Source organism: Pseudorca crassidens, chromosome 14, assembly GCF_039906515.1.
Source record: "Pseudorca crassidens isolate mPseCra1 chromosome 14, mPseCra1.hap1, whole genome shotgun sequence".
Classification (NCBI taxonomy): Eukaryota; Metazoa; Chordata; class Mammalia; order Artiodactyla; family Delphinidae; genus Pseudorca; species Pseudorca crassidens.
The window spans coordinates 25,091,734-25,116,025 of NC_090309.1; the positions used below are offsets into that span (position 1 = coordinate 25,091,734).

General features: G+C 41.2%; 1 protein-coding gene across 6 annotated transcripts in view; it reads left to right on the forward strand.

Moving 5' to 3' along the window:
* The window catches only part of EVA1A (eva-1 homolog A, regulator of programmed cell death), a 77,634-nt gene that overhangs the window by 3,484 nt on the left and 49,858 nt on the right, over nt 1-24,292 (forward strand). The gene's annotated exons all lie outside the window — the stretch shown is intronic.

Genomic DNA, 24,292 nt, shown 5'->3' on the forward strand with positions numbered 1-24,292 from the left:
ATAATGCCTGATGATCTGAGGTGGAGCTGAGGTGGTGATGCTAGCACTGGGGAGTGGCTGCAAATACAGATTATCATTAGCAGAGAGGTTTGACTGCACAGAGACCATAATAAATCAGTTGCTTGCAGACTCATATCAAAGCCCTATCACTGAGTGGCAAGTGACAATTAAGCTGCATCTGGTGGCAGGCTTTATAGGGGCAAGTGAGTTGATGTACTTCAATAGTACAACTGCATCTGGTGGCAGGCTTTAAGTCAGAATCCGACACTTATTTTAGTCTGCGTGTGGCTTGCCCATTATTTTATTTACCACTAACATCCACACCTCTTTCCCACACTGCACACTTGTCTCAGTCACAGTTTTGGTAAGTCCACAAGCTAACCCTAGCCAAACGTGGAGACCAAGCACCATGCATTAAAAGACAAGCCTTTGGAGTTTTTCAAAAGAAACAAACGTGAACACAAAGAACAGAAGCGATTATTGAAAGCCACCACTTCATCAAATGTGTCGGCACTGAGAGCATCATTCTTAGTGAGTAACTGCATTGCTAAAGCTAAGAAGCCCTTTACTATTGGTGAAAAGTTGATCCTGCCTGCTGCTAAGGACATTTGTTGTGAACTTTTAGGAGAGGCTGCAGTTCAAAAGGTGGCATGTGTTCCTCTTTCGGCCAACACCATAAGTAGACAAATTGATGAAATAGCAGAGGATATTGAGGCACAACTGTTGGAGAGAATTAATGAGTCACCATGGTATGCAATCCAGGTTGACGAGTCTACCGACGTTGACAACAAGGCAACAATTGCTTGGTTTTGTGCGATATATTTTCCAGGAGGATGTGCATGAGAATATGTTATGTGCACTTTTGTTGCCAACCAATACCACAGCTGCAGAACTATTCAAGTCTTTGAATTATTACATATAAGGAAAACTGAATTGGTCCTTTTGTGTTGGTATATGCACAGACAGAGTGGCTACCACGACTGGAGATCTTTCTTGTTTCACTACTCAGGTCAAAGAAGTTGCCTCTGAATGTGAATCTATGCACTGTGTCATCCATAGAGAAATGCTGGCTAGCCAAAAAATGTCACCTGAACTTAACAACGTTTTGCAGGATGTGATTAAAATTATCAACCACATTAAAGTACATGTCCCCTATGGTCATCTCAATAGATGCAGAAAAAGCTTTTGACAAAATTCAACACCACTTATGATAAAAGCTCTCCAGAAAGTTGGCATAGAGGGAACATACCTCAACATAATAAAGGCCATATATGACAAACCCACAGCAAACATCATTCTCAGTGGTGAAAAACTGAAAGCATTTCCTCTAAGATCAGGAAGAAGACAAGGATGTCCACTCTCGCCACTGTTATTCAACATAGTTTTGGAAGTCCTAGCCACGGCAATCAGAGAAGAAAAAAAAATAAAAGGAATATAAATTGGAAAAGAAGAAGTTAAACTGTCACTGTTTGCAGATGACATGATACTATACATAGAGAATCCTAAAGTTGTCATCAGAAAACTACTAGAGCTTATCAATGAATTTGGTAAAGTTGCAGGATACAAGATTAATGCACAGAATTCTCTTGCATTCCTATACAATAACTACAAAAGATCAGAAAGAGAAATTAAGGAAACAATCCCATTTACCATTGCAACAAAAAGAATAAAATACCTAGGAATAAACCCAGCTAAGGAGGTAAAAGACCAGTACTCAAAAAACTATAAGACACTGATGAAAGAAATCAAAGATGTCACAAACAGATGGAGAGATGTACCATGTTCTTGGATTGGAAGAATCAATATTGTGAAAATGACTATACTACCCAAAGCAATCTACAGATTCAATGCAATCCCTATCAAACTACCACTGACATTTTTAACAGAACTAGAAGCAAAAATCTGAAAATTTGTATGGAGACACAAAAGACCCCGAATAGCCAAAGCAATCTTGAGGGAAAAAAACGGAGCTGGAGGAATCAGACTCCCTGACTTAAGATTATACTACAAAGCTACAGTAATCAAGACAATATGGTACTGGCACAAAAACAGAAATATAGATCAATGGAACAGGATAGAAAGCCCAGAGATAAACCCACGCACCTATGGCCAACTAATCTATGACAAAGGAGGCAAGGGTATACAATGGAGAAAAGACATTCTCTCCAATAAGTGGTGCTGGGAAAACTGGACAGCTACATGTAAAAGAATGAAATTAGAACACTCCTTAACACCATACACAAAAATAAACTCAAAATGGATTAAAGACCTAAATGTAAGACCAGACACTATAAAGCTCTTAAGAGGAAAACATAGGAAGAACACTCTTTGACATAAATCACAGCAAGATCTTATTTTACCCACCTCCCAGAGTAATGGAAATAAAAACAAAAATAAACAAATGGCACCTAATGAAACTTAAAATCTTTTGCACAGCAAAGGAAACTATATGCAAGATGAAAAGATAACCCTCAGAAAATATTTGCAGATGAATCAACGGACAAAGGATTAATCTCCAGAATATATAAACAGATCATGCAGCTCAATATTAAAAAAACAAGCAACCCAATCCAAAAATGTGCAGAAGACCTGAATAGACATTTCTCCAAAGAAGACATACAGATGGCCAAGAGGCACATGAAAAGCTGCTCAACATCACTAATTATTAGAGAAATGCAAATCAAAACTACAATGAGGTATCACCTCATGCCAGTTAGAATAGGCATCATCAGAAAATCTACAACCAACAAATGCTGGAGAGGGTATGATGAAAAGGGAACCCTCTTGCACTGTTGGTGGGAATGTAAATTGATCCAGCCACTATGGAGAACAGTATGGAGGTTCCTTAAAAAACTACAAATAGAACTACCATATGACCCAGCAATCCCACTACTGGGCATATACCCAGAGAAAACCATAATTCAAAAAGACACATGCACCCCAATGTTCATTGCAGCACTATTTACAATAGCCAGGTCATGGAAGCAACCTAAATGCCCATTGAGAGATGAATGGATAAAGAAAATGTGGTATATACATATGATGGAATATCACTCAGCCGTAAAAAGGAACAAAACTGGGTCATTTGTAGAGATGTGGATGGACCTAGAGACTGTCCCACAGAGTGAGGTAAGTCAGAAAGAGAAAAACAAATGTCGTGTATTAATGCATATATGTGGAATCCAGAAAAATGGTACAGATGAATCGGTTTGCAAGGCAGAAACAGTGACACAGATATAGAGAACAAACACATGGACATAAAGGGGGGAAGTGGGTTGGTGGGGGGTGGGATGAATTGGGATACTGGGATTGACATATATACACTAATATGTATAAAATATATAACTAATAAGAACCTGCTGTATAAAAAAATAAAAATTAAAAAAAAATTAGACCTCATTCTCAAAATAAATAAATAAGTAAAGTACATGCTCTTAACTCATGTCTGTTCATGCAGCTTTGTGAGGAGATGGACGCAGAGCGCACACGTCTTCTCTTATACACAGAAGTCAGATGGCTTTCTAAAGGTAGATCACTGGCCAGAGTTTTTGAGTTATAAGAGCTGCTCCAGAGATTTCTTTTAGAAAAAGAGTCACCACTGACAGCACATTTCAGTGACACAGAATGGGTTGCAAAACTTGCTTACCTGTGTGACATATTCAACCTCCTCAATGAACTCAATCTGTCACTTCAAGGGAGGACGACAGCTGTGTTCAAGTCGGCAGATAAAGTGGCTGCATTCAAAGCCAAACTGGAATTATGGGGGCGATGAGTGAACACTGGGATGTTTAACATATTTCAAACATTAGCAGAGATTTTGAAAGAGGCTGAGCCAGGGCCTTCTTTCTCCCAGCTGGTGCATGATCACCTATCTCATCTTTCAAAAGAGTTTGAGCATTACTTCCCAATCACAAAAGACCCCTGACCTAGGAAGGAATGGATCTGTGACCCATTTGTGAATAAACCAGGTGAATCAGCTTTGTCCGTGCTAGAAGAGGAGCAACTTCTTGAGATCGCAAATGACAGTGACCTTAAAAGTATGTTTGAGGCAACTTCAAATCTCCATACGTTCTGGGTTAAAGTCAAGGCAGAATATCCTGAGTTTGCCACAAAAGCACTGAAAAACCTGCTTTCATTTCCAGCATCCTATCCTTGTGAAGCAGGCTTTTATGTAGTGATAGAAACCAAGACAAGATTACGGAGTAGACTGGACATAAGCAACACACTTTGGGTGTCACTGTCTCCCATCACCCCCAGATGGAACCATCTAGTTGCAGGAAAACAACTTCAGGGCTCCACTGATTCTGCATTATGGTGAGTTGTATAATTATTTCATTATATATTAAAATGTAATAATAATAGAAAAAAAGTGCACAATAAATGTAATGCACTTGAATCATCCAGAAACTGGTCATCCCCCTTCCCCAGTCTGTGGAAGAATTGTCTTCCACGAAACCAGTCCCTGGTGCCAAAAATTTGGGGACTGCTGTTATATATTAAAGGTAAAACTTGTTAAGAGAATTTAATGACTCATATGGAGTTTTCGAGAACCAGGTTTGGAACCTGTCACTGACCCCCTATCTGAGTTATGCATGACACTGGATACTAGGTTACAGGTGATCACTTCACTAACTTGAAATCTTTTTCCCTGAATGCAGCCCTGCCTTTGAAAGCCGAACCCCTTCCTTGCTGGTCCATTGGCCACTTGCTGTATAGGCCAGACTACCTTGCACAAACACCTGCACATTTGTGTACTCTGGCTTCTTCCACAGCTGACTCACACAGTTGTAATCCCCCTGAGTTTGCTTGTTTTGGCAAGTTGTCTCCCAAATTTTAGTGGAATGAGGTTAGCTGGGTGTGCAAGACCTTGAGGTTTTGTTGGGGGGGGGTCACAGAAATACTCTAGTAAGTCTGCTTTTGAGGATGGAGCAGAGTGAGAACTTCCCTGTCCATCAACACATCAGAGACCACTCAGATCCCCTGTCGCACTGCCTTCCCCCTTCAGATACCAGACTCTTACTGCCTCTGGCATTATCCTCTCTCCTGGGTCACCAGATGGCTGATCTGAGAAACAGATTCTCCTAGGGTATTAATGACTGGAGTAAAAGTCTGACTCAAGATTTTGGGGGCATCACTTGCATTTTCACTGAGGTATTTAAAGCCTGATCCAGAAGATAAACTAGCCCAGGAGAGGAATGTCAGACCCGGCACTAGCTTTTTAGGCCTCTGATGTCATGGTTTGGCTGCCTCTTAACTGACCAGCAGGCAGATTCCTAATGAAGCTGGTTCTGCTTGTGTGTCTGGTTCTAAGGAGAGACATCTCACCCTATTCAGGTCTTTAGCTGTGTTCTGTGAAATGTACCTCGATTATTTGACTCTATGTGAAATCCTGTTTGGTTCTGAAAGGGTCATTTAATCTAGATTAGACTAGACTAGACTGGTGATGGTATCTTGAGGAATTAGGGTGAGTTTGGAATACACGTGGTGTAAGTAGCTCTGTGCTGGGCGCCAGAGAGACAAACACGAGGAAGATAATACCCTGGCTGATGAACTGTACTGATGGCTCCTCCCGATTCTGGGCTTTTGAACATTATCTTTAGAGCAGCCAAAAGTCTGTATGAATTGGTAAGTAATTGCTAAGTTTCTCTGGACTTAGAGAGGGAGGAAGAAAGCAGGGGCAGAGAGACAGAGACAGAGACAGAGACAGAGACAGACAGTGAGAGTGTACTTGATCATTTGGGTCTGTTTTACATAAAATCCAGCATGTGACCTAGCAGATCAACTGTCATGACTGATACATTTCCTGGGAATCACGTTCACAGTTGCAGTCCTTTTCTTTGATCCCAAAGTCTTTTGCCAAAGCTCACCACAGGTGATAGGTACATATGCTTGTTGACTGGACAATTTATATAGGTGATTCTATAGGTCATTCCCAGACTTCAGTAATTTATTTACCACTTAGTGACCCCCATGTCATGTAGGAAACACTTAGTAAGTGATAAACAAGTGAATGAATGCCCTAGCATGAAAGTCACATCTTGACCCTCAAGATGCTCATGGCCTGAATGGGGAGATAGACAAGAAAACCAGCACAAAACAGAGGAGTAGTTCTGTGACAGAGAAGATACAGATGCAGAGGAAGACTCAATCCAGTCAGGGGTCAGGGAATAGAGGCAGTGAGAAGGGAGGTCTCTTTTGAGGAACATCCTTCCTCCACAGAAAGTGGTCCCATAGGTGGTTTCCAGTGGCCAGTTACAATAGGAGCACCTGGGGTGGGTGCCAGAACCCATGGTAAGGGTTTTGTATGCCTTTATTGCATTGATCCTCACAACCATCCTCTGAGGTCAGTATCAGAGGAGGAATCAGGATCCCACCCTCAGCTAAAAGACAGACCTGGGATCAGATCCAGGCCACCAGACTCTAAGCCCTTCACCATTGCTTCAGACAGTGTCGGGATGGTCATATTATCATCAGAGACACTTTTAGAAAATCTAGCTTTCACAAAGGAAAGTACAGGTGTGTGGGTTGCTGTGGTCCAGGTGGGAGTGGCCTTTTCCTCCATGTTTTTCCTCTTTCCCTCTCCTCTGCCTGATGTCTGAGGTCTTGCCTTGTCAGAACTTAGAAGCAGTTAGAAGCTGTCTGCTCTGGAGGTCAGCAACTCTCTCTTCCTCCTCTTGCTCCCTCTTTGATCTCCGAGACAGCTTGTACCTTGTCCTCCAAGGTGAGAGGAGGCAGAAATACTGCTCAGCAGAGAAGTAACCATAAGCTTTTGAAGGAAAGAAGTCTTTTTTACAAAAAAACCTGCCGTAATCTAAGCCTTTTCCCTTTGCCCTGTGCCCTCCTGCCTGTGTCACTCAGATGGTCAGTAGCCGGAGGGAACTGACTTCAGGGGGTCTTGTTTCTACACAGGGACCCCCCCCTTCAGAAGAGCTGCCCAAACCTGTCTTACCCTAAGGACCTACACAAATATGGCTGACTTGTCCTTTTACTCACTTATCTTGGCAAGATAGGCCACAGCAGCCCACGAGAAGGGGCTGGAAGGACCTGTTATTGGGAGACACATACAATACTTTACTGAAGCGCCTATCCTGTGTTCCACTTGGCTGAACAACCTCTGACATTAGTTTCCTTCCTCGCTGGAGTGAACTTTGAGGACCTCGTGAAAATCAGAAAACAATGACTTGGACATATTAGAGTCTGGAAAAGATACACATGAAAGTGAAGATGGTGCCTGTAGATGGTATTGTGTGTTCACAGAGATAGCTTGGTGGCCTTGGTTTGTCTCTTTAGCTCAAGCTGTTAGTGTTTACCGACTGCCTTGTGTGCCAGGCATAGTTCTAGGCCCTGGAAACACAGAGATGAACAAGTACTCTTCCTGCCCAAGAATCTCTGAAATCCAGTGTGCAGACAGGGGAATCAAAGATAGTAATGAGACATTTTGCTATCCATCTCTCTCATTAAAGTGAGTTCTCTGAAAGCAAGACATGTCTTATTGATTCCTAAATCACTAGAGTCCACCATGAATTCTTACATATTGTAGCATTCAATCAATGACTGTTGCATCACTCTAAAATTCAGCACTAGAGGCAAGACAGAGTGCTTTGTGTGTCCAGAGGAGGCACAGCTAAACTCAGCTTAGACAGCAGGTGGGTCCAAGAGCATCTAGGAGGCTGAGATGGAGGCATCTAGGCTGATGAGAAGAGAATCACAGGCAGAGGGGCCAGCGAGAAATACAGCATGGCCAGGTGAGCAGGCAAGGTGTGCTCCAGGAAGGGAAGAGAGGTAGGCGTGGTTGGAGAGGAGGGAGGCGGATCTCTAAATGGGCAAAGTGGCACACCAGGAAAAGCCTTGCTAAAGGGTTTGAATTTTACTCTGAAGGCACGGGGGAGCTACTACAGGATTTCACACAGAGGAGAGACTAGGTCAGAGTTTCATTGTAGAAATAGACCCCTCTGGCAGTAGATGTTGGAGAAGAATGAGACAGGTGGCAGGAAGACCATGTCAGGACACCACTGTAGTTTAGAGAGTAGAAAAGACCTGGGGTTTGGAGTCAGACCGACCTCAGTCCACACAGCAGCCCCATAACATCTTTGTGGAACTTAGGCTATTTATTAAGTGCCTCTGAGCTTCTGTCTCTCTCAGTCTGAAAACAGGGATGGATGATCCCCTCCCTCATGGAGAGATGACTGTCGAGACTATGGACGATGAAGTATGTGAAGTGTCTACTGCAGTAATTGATCCATAATGGGCATGAGAAAATAGTGGTGAATATTATTGTTACTTATCATCTAGGTGAAAAAAAAATGAGGCTCTATCTAAGACACTGGTAATAGGAGTGGAGAATTGGGCACAGACTCAAGAAATATTTTGGCAATAAAGTTGACACCATTTGGTGACTGATTGTGTAGTGGAGTTTGGGGGCAGAGGCAGGAGTCTAGGACTGTCTGGGATTTTGGCCTGGGCAACCAAGAGTAAGTATAGTGGAGCTATTCATCAGGAGAGGTTATGGAGGAGGAGAAGCATTTGCAGGAAAAGATGATGAGCTCAGTTTCAGACAAACTGAATTTGAAGAATTTTAGGGACAGCCAGAGAGACATGTCTAGTGGGCAAATGGTTTAGCAGATTTGGCATCCAGGAGAGAAGTCTTAAAGAAGATTCAAGGGCAAACTTTTAACAAGAGGTAATGAAGTCATGGTGTTCAAGGAGAGTATAAAGCATGGGAAGAGGAATTATGATGGCCAGTGCTTATTGAGTGTGTACTATGTGTTTTTTGTAAATATTTTAAGTGTATTAATGCCCTGAATAACCATTGCCAGAGAAGACTATTATACCTACTTTACAAATGAATAAACTGACGCACAGGGATAGTAAGTAACTTGCCCAAGGTCATTAAACTATAGTAATGGACCTAGGATTTTAGGCAAGGCAGTCAGGATTGGGAGCCTGTGCTATTTATGGCTTTGCCAGACTGCCTCTGAGAGTGGGGGGACTAGGGCGCAACAGTGACCTCTGAGGGAGGGCAAGGAGAGGCTCTAGTGAAGGCAACAGGAGTAGGACCTGGGCAGAAAAGTAGGAGGAAATGGGAGACTGGAATACAGGAGAGTTTCCAGGAAGGAGGGATCAGTAGCATCAAATTATCTGGAAATCATTAAGAAAAGAAAAGAAATATCCATGGATTTGGGAATAAGGAAGTTATTGATGACTTGGTGAGGGGAATTTGAAAGATGAGGCGGGTTGAGGACCAAATGTGAGGTGAGTAGGTAGAGATACCAAACATAGGCAGTTCTTTCCAGATGCTTGGCTGTGGAAGCAACAAGAAAGGGAAGATGATAACTAAAGGTATTAGGTAGAGGGAACATTTTAGAGATGGAAAAGACCTGTCAATATCTATGGGGAGGGACAGAACCAGAGGAGGCCTCACAGAGTGGCCACAAATGCACTATGCACACTGGGGAAAGTATCTCTATGTTCACTTTTCTTTTTTATACAGATTTTTAATATCTCTCCCCATGTTCTGGACAGTTTCCATGTAGATGGTTAGGACTCAATAAATAAGCCCCTGAAATGTGTTTCAGATCTTCAGCTTTTATTAGGTGGAGTAGAGAAAATTTCTTTCATAGTACCCAATGATGAATCATTATCACATGTTGTTAAATCCAGACCATATCAAATTTATGTACAGTACATCATCTACTGAATTTATCTTTGAAATATTCCAAGAGAGCACAGTGTGCTAGAGCTCCCTGTCAATCATGTGGAATTGGGGTGTCTGCTCTATAGATACCAGAGTAGTAAGAATGATGGGTGGCAGTAAGCCTTGAGAGGAAGGAAAGTGACTCACAGCACAGTGGGTGGAAGGGAGGGGACACTGATCTTTGTGTATGTGTGTGTGAGTTAAGTTTTATTTGGGTCAAAATGAGGACTGCAGCCTGGGAGAGGGGGACACTGATTTTGAACTGGACATGAGACCTATGATCCTGTGAGCAGAGGGAAAGGTGATTGGAGATTAAGATAAATCTATAGAAGGAAACAGAGATTTGCTTGGATTTTATAGGAAATGGAAGGCATATTTTGTAAGGAGGCTTGCTAGGGCAACAACCCTATGCTTAAAATGAATCTAGATAATTTGGCTGCTGCAATTTCAGTTCTTAATAATGGGAAAGACTGACATTTCCTTATGAATGGTTTGTTACCAGGCTTAAAGGACAAGTCCAGCAAGCTCTGAGAAGAAGTGTTTATCTAGATCCAAAGACAATCTCTGTGTTTTAATACATAGGATTCTTTTGTCATTCAGACCAGAGGTAGATGCCACAGAGGGTTAAAAGTTTGACTTAAACATGAAATTCAGCTTTTTCTTCGTTCACGGAACTGACATCCCTGAGGCTGCAGGCTGGAAATAGGATTTGGCTGCCAACTTCATAAAGTTGCCTTGGTTGGAATGGTTGGAATCTTCTTGGAAACATCTCAGTGAAATGCACACACACCTCCACAGAAGGCCTTTATGGATGGGGCTGTCTCTCAAAGAGACACTGTCAAAAATCAGAAAGCCCACACAGGAAATGGCCTTGGGATATTTTTTTCCACATGAAGCAGCAACTCAGCTGAATTATTTGCTTGATCTTGAGCTTCAGGTATTAGGAAAAATGAACAGTAAAACTTTCAAGAGTCACATTTTGAGCTTGAAGATTCCCTCTGTATGAGTCAAGGAAGAATCATTCCAGCCTAACTCCCTCCTCAAACTTTCCCACGCAGGTCTTTCATCTGGATGTAGGCGTAGTGTGGAGTGCCTTTGGCTGGGTATGGGTGTGATGCACAGACAGGACACTGTCCTTAGGGACAGAGGGAAGAAGTTGTAGTAGTCTTGCCCACCTTTTCCTAGTAGAAAGGAGTAGAGGATGTCCTTCTCCAGGAGGGCATAGTCAGGACACTGTATGCTTCAGTGAAAATGTGGACTCAATGATATAAATGTACATATGGCTTTATTCTAGTTTCATGGGGTCTGAATTTGATCTCATGGAAAGGGCTATGTAAATGTTCCACACATATCCCAAGAATGAGTGAATAGGGCTGTATACATGCTCCAAACATCCATATCAAAGCTATTAGTGGTGCTTATGCCCAACCTTGTGGACCATGGGAGTACCAGAAGGGTCTGAGGGGCAGTATCTGGTGTGCTCAGAAAGCAACAGCACTTTCTGATTCCTTAGGTTATTTCATTGATATTTGATTCATTAGTAAAATCTCTCTCTCTGTCTTTTTTTTTCATTCATCCAATCATTCGTTCATTCAACAGACTGAACAACTACTATGTGGCTGGCTCCAGGATATGTGATGGTAATGTGGTGGTGAATCCAACAGTCTTAGTTCCTGTCTTCTTGGAGCTCACTTTATTAGGGGACAGACATTAAAGAAATAATTACACAAAGAAATACATGATTACAAACTATGGTAAGCGCTATGTTGGAAAAGAACAGGGTGCTCCAGGAGGGAAAGAGAGGAGACAGTTTAGCTTGGGTGTGTCTAGTGAGGAAGACAGGTATGTAGACCCATATCTACTGTATATGACATGCCATTTATTGGTAGGATACTGTTTCCAAGGAAGGAGTGCCTGACCCTTGTATAGGTCTGAGGGGGCAGTTCTAGAAAGCTTCATAAAGGAAGGGATATTTAAGAAGAATCTTGAAGAATAGATGGAAGTTGTTTTTTTTTTGTTTTTTGTTTTTGTTTTTATGTGGAAAGGGAGTAGTGGTGTTCTGCGTGAAGAGAACCTGGTGTGTTTATAGGACCCTCATTCAGCAAGGAGTTTGGGCTTCAAGTAGGGGAATAGTGAGAGATGCATCAGGAAAGATTGGTAAGGGCCAACTAACACAGATTAGACTTTATCTTGGAGGTAAGTCACTGGAGGGAGTGATGAGTTCCAAGGGGAGTGTTCTAGAACAATTACCAAGGGTGCAGCAAACTTTTTCGGTGAAGGATCAGATAGTAAATATTTTAAGCTTTGCAGGCCATACAGTTTCTGTTGCAACTACTCATCTCTGCCCCTATAGTGTGAAAGCAGTTATAGATGATACATGAACAAATGAGCATGGCTCTGTTCCAATAAAATTTTATTGACACAAACAGGCAGTGGGCTTGATTTACCTGTGAGCTTACCAATCCCTGTTCTAGAATGATAATTCTTGGGGCTCACTGGAGATTGGACTGGAGCATGGGGAGAGAATGGAGGCAGGGAGGCCACTTAGGAGCCATTGCTTTAATTCAGGGGAACTAAGAAGGAGGGACCATGAAGAGAAATGGTTTGTGACATGCTCCAAGGTAAAAATGACAGGACTACATAACCAATTTGATGGGAACATGTCTAGTTGTTTCTTTGTTGCTCAGTGGAGTGATTCTTCCAGTGAAGAAAAAAAATTGTAGACATTCTGTATTTGGGACTCAGAATCATGTGCACATCCTGGGAGGTCACCTGTTGGTCACAAGACACTATGCTGGGTGCATAGATATAGACTATTAAGCATAATTCTTAAGAATTCTTAAGAATATTAAGTTTCATTTCCTATTTTTCAGACTGAGGTTTGGAAATGCTAAGTTGTTTGTCCAAAGTCATCTAGCTGGTAAATGGTGGAGCTGAGATTGAACCTGGATATGGCATCAAAGCCTGTGCCATTCCTAAAATGTAGAGTCTTCTCCCCACCTCTCAGGGTATGTCATGAAGCCCCACTCCATAAGCCTATGCAACTCCCTCCTCTCTCTTCTCTCAGTCCCTGCTAAGACCCACCCAGCCCTTTAAGTTTCTCAATCAGCTGGCATAACAAGGACTAGAGCTGTGTTTTAGCTGAAAAAAACTGTTAGGTATGAGATTATTCTTCTGTGTTTGACAAAGGACATGAATCAAAACTCAGACCCCATCTTGAGGTTCTAACCTGATGATTTTTGCATGTTACAATTTGGAGAAGATAGTGTGGTATTAGGTTGTGGATTAGGGAATCCCTGAATTTAAGTGTCTAGATTAGAACGTTGTCCTATTCCCTGCCTAATCACCCAGGAGATAACTGTCAAATTCAGGTAATAATATCTGATAAGGGAGAACTTGTTGATTTAAACCCTGGAGGTCAAGATTAGCTTCTGAAACGGCAAACTTGACAATTGTGGTCAAGGAAGTCAATTCAGTTACCATTCTCCCTCAGGTTGTCTAGTAACACCACTGATCATTACTTTAGTGCCTTGTCCAGGTTCAGTAAGAGACAGTCTCTACATCAAATATTTCAAACAGGACAGAGAAATATCCTAGAACAACTGAATTATATGATGGATACAGCAGTCCTTTTAGTGATACCTATTGGACAGCATTGGGTCACGTGGTACACGGAAGGGCAAAGAGACCTCTGTGATTGAAGTGAATCAGTTGCATGACCCATACCTTGGGCCAGGGAGGATAGACACACAAACAACGTGGGGCTCTTCCAGCAAGGGGTAAGGAGGAATGCATGCTGGAGTTAAACACCAGTGCCTGCCACAGTTGTTGATCTGTTTTGACCACCAGCCTGTATTAGTTTCATAGGGCTGCCATAAAAAAGTATCACAAACTGGATGTCTTATAACAACAGAAATTTATTGTCTCACAGTTGGGGTGGATAGAAAAGATATCAGCAGGGTCATGCTCCCTCTGAAGGTACTAGGGAAGTATCTGTGCCAGGTTTCTCCCCTGGCATCTGGTAGCCTTAGACATTTTTGTTTTAGACACATTTTTGTGTCTCTCCACATTGCCCTCCCTCTGTGTATGTCTGCATTTAAATTTCCCCATTTTATAAGGACACTAGTCATCTGGAAGGGCCCACCGTGATGACCTCATTTTAACCTGGTTACATCTGTAAAGATCCTACTTCCAAATAAGGTCACATTCTGGGACTTCACCATATCTTTTCTGAGGGACACAATTCAACCTATAACACAGCCCTTTCTCAGGGAGAGTTCAGGACTCCTTCCTCTTACCAAGGTGATTGAGTGCATCTACTCTAAGTTATCTTCATCTGTGGTCATTTTGCTGTTCACTTCCTCTATATGCTGCTTAGGACATAGGGATTCTGTTTCTGTTTATTCCTAGTTTATTATATTTCAGATGGCTTCTCAGCCTTTGCACTTGTCAGTGTTCTTTAGGCCACACTCACTGCATTTGTCCTTCCAGCCTCTCCTTTCCTTACTTTGAACTTTGTTCATTTAACAGTAAGTGTTCATATAACAGTAAGTGTTGAGTTCCTGTTGCATTCCAGGAACTATGCTAAGCTCCAAGGATATAAGGATGAAAAAGGTGAAAAAGACAGTTTCTGCTCTCGGAGTTCTCATGGGAGGCTACACAAGCAAATAGTGTGAAACTGTTGAAGAGGGAAGTGTGTGTGCGGATTCTGAATACTGTGCTATCCCCAGCATAGCGTCTGCCTTGTCTCCTTAGTGCTGACAAGAGCACCCCAGGTCACTTCAACAGCTTCATCTGCTTGCTGTTCCTTTCCGTTCACTTTGTCCTTCACCCATTTTGATCCACATGCTTTTCTCCAACTATATAGTTTTCCATCTCAAATCTTGTCTTTCTACGTGAATACTGTCTCTGTTTAATGTGTTCCCCTCCCCCATCCTCAGCCATTATCCAGTTGATTAACTCATGTTTCTTCTTTGAGACTCATCTCTGGGGCTTCCTCTTCCAGGGAGCTGACTATGCCCCCCTACCATCCTCTCTTCGCTCCCTGTGCTTACCTTTGGAAACAGTACTCCTTTCCCCCAAAGAGACACTGACCAAGGCTTGTTTGTCTTCATATCCCCAGTACTAGTATCATGCCTCTGTTAATAGGTGCTTTATTGATAAACAAGTGAATGAATGAATGATTCCTAGACTGGACTTTGCTTCTGCTTTCCAGGCTGTACTTTTCCTTTGGCATCCTTCCCTCAAAATCATGTCTAGTCACCACTTTTTTTCTACCACATGTCCAGAGCAGTAGCTCATGGCATTCTTTCCAATATGCTGACACTTCAGCTATGCTGGCCTTTATGGTCAGTGGATACATTTGGCTACCCATTGACCACCATCTCTTTGGTCTGTCCTGCTTCACACAAAGCAAGTCCTACTTACTTGCATGCAGGAAGATGATTCTCATAGGAAAAGCAGAACTTCTTCCATGGTCTTCTCTGTTTCTTCATTTCCAAAGTTTCCCCCTCTCTCAATTCTAAAAGCAAGGGACATAGCATTTCTGCTACAGTGATTATTTCAACAAGTATTTTTTTGAGCCCCAAGTTTATACCTCAGTTATGCTTGAAGCACATTAACTCTTACCTAGTTTCTGCAGTTCTGATAAAAAAGACCTGCTTCTTTTACTCCTTCCTGCTTAGTATATTGGGTTTCTCCTATGTATTGAATAACACAGTGATTTTCAATTTTTTTTTAGCATTGATACTCTTCAAATGAAATCTTATATGGAATATCAATGAGTAAAAGAAGAAGCCAAAATTTTATTGTATATATGTAATTATTTTATGTGATAATTTTAGTTTATAACATATAGTTATACATATTTTGTATTGGCTGTACAGCCTTGAGAAAATTATGGCAGCCAGACATTCAAAGTGATAGCGTTTTTAAACAGGATACCTTGCAGATGTGGGTTATTCTGATTAAAATGATCCAGAAACTGGAAAGAAGAATATAGGAAAATTTGGTTTTAATGTTGACTCATTAATACTATGTAACAGCTGTTGGCATTCTTTAATTATAAGGAATCTAATTGAAAGGAATAGATGAACAAGTTCTTCAACGAATTTTTGTCTTCCTTTGATAGAAAATTCTTCCGTGAAATATATAGTGCCATTATGAGATGTTAATTATGTTATTAAAACTATTGTGAGAAACTCCAGTGCCTGTTTCTCTTTAGTAATCACTTAAAGCCTTTAACACAGCAAAAAATATTTAATTTGGCATGTTGAGTCCAAACTTCAGTTGTCATTTTCATCACTGGCACTCTGGCCCTGCATTGCTGAGTTGGTCTTATTTGGATTTATAAAAACCTTCCAAGCACTCTAAGAATAAAACAAACAGTAATAATACCAATAATGCCACAATGCAACAGGTAATGTGGTCACTTATTATTGTATAGTTTACTATTATATCTTTATGTGAGCATGCACTCAGTGGATATCCCTGAGTCTTGCCTGACGTTTAATTGAACATGGCATGCTTGAGCCAGAGTTTTATAGCCTAAGACTTGCATTGATCTGAATCATTTAATGACGTCTTCAGAACTACAGCTTTCCTCATTAATGACATATCTAATGTGTTCAAACATATTCATGGTTTTGGCAAGAGAACCTTTATTCTATGATTGTTCACGTTTGGCATATCACACACTGAATATATCTGTTTATGGTTTAAAAAATACTTAAAAAAATGTAATCTGAATCAAACATTTGTAGAACCCTTGAAACAAATAGATTGAACTCCAGTATATTGGAGTATGGTGTAAGACAATGGTGGTTTCAAGGAAGCTGCAGAACTGACTTGAGAGGGCCTCCCTGTTAGCATCAGATAAATGTCTGCCCGACTCATGGCTTTTCATCTCCCAGGTGCTCAGCAGTTTATCTGCTTTGCATTGAATTGAATTGGCACAAAGCAGGTCCTGTGTGGCTATGGACTAGCTCCCCCTGGTGAGGAACCATCAGGAAGGTCTCAGGTGGAAGCTATCCATCTTCTCAAGGATCTACACAGCTCCTGCCAAGGAAGGCTGGCACACCCCTACCTAGAATTTCCATTTTCTCTGGCTCCCTGAGGGACATCCCTGGGTTTCCAGACTCTGCCTTGTTTTTGAGCTACTCTTTCTGATTTCCTCAGTGTCCCTGTGCTTATGCTCTGGTTTTAATAATTATAATGGATTTAGAAGTCGGCTTGGGACTGGGAGGCCAAAATGGGAAAGAATCAGATGACCAGGAATGCTTCTTGTTCCCATTTGCGTGTTCCTCGGTAGGGCATTATTTTTGTGAGTTCTCCACATTTGCAGATGCCTCAGATATACTGGTCTTGGGAGGCCCCACTAGTGACAGACTGAAGCAGTTGCTTGAGGAATACTGGTGAAGAATAAAATGGCAAGTGGGTCACCTTTTTTAATGTCCTGGATTAGGGATCCCCAAGTTTGCTGTCATGTCCTGCCCTACTTGCAATTCTAGAGAGAAAATCACACAGGATTTGTTCAGAATTATTCAAGCACATGTTGGTTGTTGACCATTAGGGCTGAAATTCTTTTCATGCCCAGTGTGATATGAATGCTGTGATTTGTTTGACTACTTCCTGCCAGTCTCCATGACAGTTTCTTCTTTCTCCATCTGACACTGGCAGGCTAGGGTTCAGCCATGATCTTTTTCCTCTACCTTTGGTATACTTTGTCAGGGTTACCTCATCTATTTTTATACTTCAGCTGATGACTCTCAAATGCCTCTAATTATCACTCCAGGATCACAATATGACTCCAGACTTCCTTTAGAATGTTATTCCCCCAAACCTCTTTACATTTCTTACAAGCTGGCCAAATTCAATGTTCTTGAGTCTCCCTACACTTCCTTCATGAAGGAGAATCTGATGTAAGGCCCCTAATTTTGAAGAAATCATAGTGTAATGCAATGTAATGCATTGTAATGCATATGTAATGCATACTCTTACCATATGCAAAAGATTGGCACACAGGGTTACAGGGCTGCAAAAGAGGGAGCAATTATGTATGGAGGGGAGAATCAGAGAACGTTCTTACAGGAGGTGATGTGACATGGATCTTGAAGGGTGGGTAGGACTCAGAAATGCATTAATATGAAGAAGTACATTCAGCAGAGCAAAACACAGAGGTAGAACTGGGTGGGAAGTATATGAAGAAGAACATGATTCCATTTGCTTGGACTTTGGCTGTGTTGGAAAGGTAGGTTGGGAAGAACATATGAAGAGCCTTTTTTTTTTTTTTTTTTTTTTTTGCTGTACACGGGCCTCTCACTGTTGTGGCCTCTCCGGTTGCGGAGCACAGGCTCCGGACGCGCAGGCTCAACGGCCATGGCTCACGGGCCCAGCTGCTCCGCAGCATGTGGGATCTTCCCGGACCAGGGCACGAACCCGTGTCCCCTGCATCGGCAGGCAGACTCTCAACCACTGCACCACCAGGGAAGCCCTGAAGGGCCTTTATTTACAGGCTCACACTTGAATTTTAGTCTGTAGGTGATGATTTTAGAACAGAGGAGTGGCATTATTAGAACATTGTTTCTGAATGCTCAGTCTGGCACCAATATATGATCTTGGGGTAGGAGAAGAAGAAAAGGGAAGCACTCTTAAGTTAGGTGAGTGACAATGGGCACAAAATAGTTAGAAGGGATATGAGGTAGAATCTTCAGGGCAAGGGAGAGGAAGGGCCTAAGATGACTCCCAAGTTTAAGTGTGAGTGATTGGGAGGCTCAGGATATTGTGAACACTGTAGAGAAAATTGGAAGTAGTTAGGTGGGGTAATGAACTTAGGACACATTGGGCTGGAGAGATCTCTGGGAAATCCAAGTGGAGACTCCCATCCCACCTCATCCATCCTCAGTACTCTAGACTCCCTTTCAGGTTAAAATGGTCTGGCTTCCTGCCCCGCTCCTCCCAGCTAGGATCAGCCCCACCTTGGTATGCCCAGGCCTATCTGACTTGAGGCGGTAAATACTTAAGAGGGTCCTCTGATCCCCTGGGCATATATATTGGGGCATCAATCCTAATAGGTCAACCTAGAGCTGATCATGAGAACTTTGCAGCCCATCTTCAACCCATGTGCTCTGCTTCACAGGACGAGTTTTTGTTTGTCTCCTTTTCAAATTCTTGTCCCCTTTCTTATGTTCTCACTCATGTAGGCCCTCCTGGGACAGAAACCCCTGCTCCCAGGCTATTGCCAGAGTTCTGATATCCAGGGACAGAACCCAGAGACTGAAAGCTAGTTTTTAAAGGTAACTTCCTGGATTTTGACCATTTTTAAGGCCCATAGGGTTGACTCAGTTCTTCTCTCTGCAAGGTCAAATCTTCAGTGCCTATATCATCCTTAGGGATGGGCCCTGGTTCTCTCCCCACTCTCAGGTGCTACTTCGAATCCAGCACCACATCTCACCAGTGACTTCTAGGAAATGTGAGGTGTCCAACATGTGCATGGCACAGTCTGCATCTTGTACCTATCTGGGACCTTTTATGAAAGCATCTTGCATCCTGCCTCCCAAGTTTTGAACATTCCTTTAGATTATCACTCCTCTCTCCTACCCTGGTTGTCCTTCCACACAACTGGACACCTGACCTTCATGGTACACTGGGTCTTTGGATTGCTGGTCCTGATATTTCCTACATTGATTGTTTTTGCTGCTGGTTGCCCCTTGGTTCTGACAGTGTCATCATCCAATTCTGTGGGCACTTCCTTTGTGTTTATGGTTTGGGGACTTCAGAAATGAACTGAAACTGGGGAGGGATCTGGGAGTATCCAGAGCCTCTGTGACTGACTTCGTCAAACATCTTCAGTTACTTTCTTCTCCTTCTGAAGACTTCACATAAGTAAAACCATTCCCGGCCAACACCAAATAAATTTTGCACATGCTGCTTGAATTACTATGCATTTACCCCAGTGTGACTTTCTCACACATTAATATTTCACTGAAACTATTCCTCTGGATAGGCTGACGCCAGCAGCTGTGGAAATTCAACATTTGCTTTGTACAATGAAACTTTAGGACAGGAGTTTCTTTTTTTACATTTCTCAGCTATGTAGCTCATTTGGAAAAAAATAAGCATTCTTGGCAGAATCCATGTGGCATGAGCCAAATATCCCAGCTTGTGTTTCTGTATACTCAGATATAAAGTGATGAGAAAATGCAGTTTCTAAATGCCCATTGTATAGCATTGGCATATAAAAGTTAGGATTACCATTTACTGAGTACCTACTATGTGCCAGACATTTTACCATGCTCTGCATCCTCAAAAACACCCTGTGAGTGTGCCAAACCTGGGCCTGTTGGCCTTCTGATCCATACTCTGCCCTGGGTAGGAGGGACTAAATGGAGGCTGCCTTTCTCAGGCTTAAGGGTGCTCTGGATTCCTGCTAGGTTTGGCCAAATAGAGTCACCTGTGAGGTTGGAGGGTGAGGAAAGGAGGAAGGCAGATTATTTCCTTCCTCTCTCTTATCCTCAAGCATCTCCTCCAGTAGTGGCTGCATCTCCATGGTTCCAGCTTCCACTATTTGAGTCCTCCATGGTTCCAGATTCTTTCTGGTGACCCTGGCTCCTCCCTTTGCCCCTTCAGTTGCCTTCTGCTTGTTGTTGCTAATCTCTGGTTTACCTTATGGTCCCATCTCATACAATCTTACTCCAACTAATTTCCTCTTTTTTTTTTTTTTTTTTTTTTTTGTGGTACACGGGCCTCCCACTGCTGTGGCCTCTTCCTTTAAGGAGCACAGGCTCCGGACGCTCAGGCCCAGCGGGCATGGCTCACAGGCCCAGCTGCTCTGCGGCACGTGGGATCCTCCTGGTCCAGGGCACGAACCCGTGTCCCCTGCATCGGCAGGCGGACTCTCAACCACTGCGCCACCAGGGATGCCCCTAATTTCCTCTTTTTAAAGTTCATACCAATTTGAAAAGATCTTTAAATTCTTGACTTTGTCATCTATTGTAGCAGTCTTCAAATCTCAGCTTCTCTATCACTTTCAACCTGTATTTCTATCTTTATCACATGCAACCAGTTCCCTGCATTAAATTTCTTTAGTTGTAAATACTTGAAGGAGTTTCTGTTTCTCTGGTTAGAAGCTGGTTGATGGATTGAGGCTGGAATCATTAGCCTCATTTTAAGGATGAGGAAACAGAGGATCAGAGAGGTAAACTAACTTGCTCAGTCTTAAAGACAGGAAAGAGTAGAGCTTTGGTTTAAACTCAGGCCTGATCAGTCCTGAAGCTTGTGTCCTTTCCCCTACATACTCATGTGTTCTGTTTCCTGCGGCCACATGAATGGAGTCGAATTTGTCCTGTATAATCCCTTCATATTCTGGAAAAAGAAAACTCTCATAACCACCTTCTCCAAGATTTCCCCAGATGAAATGTTCTGTCTCTTCAACTGTTCCTCATGAAAAAGAATTTTGAATTTCCCTAACATTTTGGTTGAGTCCTCTGGATTAGTGCTTCTTAAACTTTAATGTGAAGATTATTATTCAGGACAACTCTGGAGATCATGCATTAACATTTTTTTAAATTAGACTTTTTTTGTTTATAATTTTATATTTAGATGCAGTTGCAAGAAATAATGCAGAGATCGCATGTTCCATTTACCCAGTTTCCCCAATGATAAATTCTTGCAAAACTATAGTACAATATCACAACCAGGATGTTGACATGATACACTCAAAATACAGAACATTTCCATTATCAGAAGAATCCCACTGTTGCCCTTTTATTGCTATACTCACTTCCTTTCTGACTCTAATCCCTCCTTAATCCCTGAAACCGTTTATTTAATTTATTCACCATTTCTATAATTTTGGCATTTTAAGAATGTTATATAAATAAAGTCATAAAATATGCAACATTTTTGGATTGAGTTTTTCACTCAGTATAATTTTCTGGAGATTTATACCGGTTGTTGTGTACATTAAAAATCTGTTCCTTTTTTCTTGCTGAGTAGTGGTCTGTGGCATGAAAATACCACAGTTGTTTGAACCTTCTCCCCTTGAAGGAAATTTGGGTTGTTAACAGTTTTTAGATATTGCAAATAAAACTGCTTTAAATATTTGTGTGGGTTTTTGTGTGAATATAAGTCTTCATTTATTTGGAAATAAGTGCCCAGGATTAGTGCAATTGCTGGGTTTTGTGATAGTTGCAACATCCAGTTTTTTGAGAAACTATCAAAGTGTTTTCCAGAGTGGCTCCTTCATTTTACATTCCCATTAGCAGTGTATGAGTGATCCAGTTTCTCCATATCTTTGTCAACAATTGGTGTTGTCTCTATTTTTCAGTTTAGCCATTCTGGTAGATGAGTAGTGGTATCTCATTGTTTTAAATTTGCATTTTCCTAGTGACTAATGATGTTGAATATCTTTTCATGTGCTTGTTTGCTACTTCAGTATCTTCCTTGGTGAAATGTCTCTTCATGACTTTATCCCTGTTCTAAATGGATTCTTTGCTTTTTTTTACTGTTGAGTTTTGAGGATTCTTTATCTATTCTAGATACTAGTCCCTTTGGCAGATATATGATTTGCACATTTTTTCCCACTCTCTAGCTTGTCTTTTCATCCTCTTAACCCAGAAAAAATGTTTTTAATTTTGATGAAGTCCAGGTTATCAATTTGCCCTGTTATGCATTGTGATTTTGGTGTCAAGTCTAAGAATTCTTTGCCTAGTGCTAGATCCCAAAGATTTTCTTTTTTTTTTCTAAAAGTTTTGTAGTTTTATGTTTTACATTTGGTTTCTGATCTACTCTGAGTAAATTTTTAGATAAGATGTCAGGCTTAGGTCAAGGTTCACTTTCTTTCCTATGGCTGTCCAGTTTCTCCAGCACCATTTGTTGAAAAGCCATTTTCCTCCAATGAATTGCAAAGCACCTTTGTCAAAAACCAGTTGGGCATATTTGCATGGGTCTATTTCTGGGTTATCTGTTCTGCTCCATAGATCTATGTTTCTGTCTTTCAGAAGTAACACACAGTCTTGATTGATGTAGCTGTATACTAGTAAGCTTTGAAATTAGGAGGACTTATTCCTCCCACTTTATTCTTTTTAAACTTATTTTAACCATTCTAGTTCCATTGCATTTTTATATCAATTTTAGCATAATCTTATTTATATCTACCAGAAATCTTGCTGGTTTTTTCATTTTCTTTTGTTGGTTTTGGGGTTTTTTGGCTGGGGTTTCAATAAGAATTGCATTATACTTGTATATCACTTTGGGGAAAATTAGTATCTACACTATGTTGAGTCTTTCAATCCACAGCCATGGTCCCCTTTCATTTATTTAGATCTTTGATTTCTCTCCATAGGATTATGTAGTTTTCAGCATTCAAGTTCTGATTATATTATGTTACATTTATATCTAAGTGTTTCATTTTTTGAGCAATTGTAAATGGTATTGTATTTTTAATTTCAGTGTCCACATGTTCATTACTAGCATATAGAAATAAACTTGATTTTTGTATATTTTCTCTGTTTATCTTCCCTGTGACCTTGCTGAACTCACTTATTAGTTTTAGGGGTTTGTTGCTGTTGTTTGATTTTTTGTTTTTGTTTTGGGTTTTTAGATTCCTTGGTATGGTCTATGTAGACCATCATGTCATCTGCAGATAGGGACAGTTCTCTTTCTTCTTTCTGACCTGTATCTGATCTATACCTAAGGATCTATAGCTGTAGCTCAGTCTGCTTTCAAGATTTCTTTCTTTGTTTTTAATTTTCAGAAGTTTAATTAAAATGTGTTTTGGGATGACTTTCTCTTTTTTTTTGATAATAGCTATTTTTATTTATTGATTGATTGATGTTTAAAATTTTTTTAGAGTATAGTTGATTTACAATGTTGTGTTAGTTTCAGTTGTACTGCAATGTGAATAGGTTATATATATACATATGTCTGCTCTTTTTTAGATTCTTTTCCCATATAGACCATTACACAGTATTGAGTAGAGTTCCCTATAATATACAGTAGGTCCTTATTAGTTATCTGTTTTATATATAGTCATGTGCATATGTCAATCCCAATCTCTCAATTTTTCCCTCCCACTCCTTTCCCCCTGGTAAGTTTGTTTTCTACATCTGTGACTCTATTTCTGTTTTGTAAATAAGGTCATTTGTACCATTTTTTTTTTTTTAGATTCCACATATATGTGATATCAAGTGATATCTGTCTTTCTCTGTCTGACTAACTTCACTCAGTATGACAATCTCTATGCCCATCCGTGTTGCTGCAAGTGGCATTAGTTTGTTCTTTTTATGGCTGAGTAATATTGCATGCTATATATGTACACATCTTCTTTATCCATTCCTTTGTTGATGGATATTTAGGTTGCTTCCATGTCCTGGCTACTGTAAATAGTGCCGCAGTGAACGTTGGGGTGCATGTATCTTTTTGAATTATGGTTTTCTCTGGATATATGCTCAGGAGTGGGATCACTGGATCATATGGTAGCTCTTCTTTTCATTTTTTAAGGAACCTCCATACTGTTCTCCATAGTGACTGTACCAATTTACATTGCCACCAACAGTGTAGGAGGGTTCTCTTTTCTCCACACCCTCTCCAGCATTTATT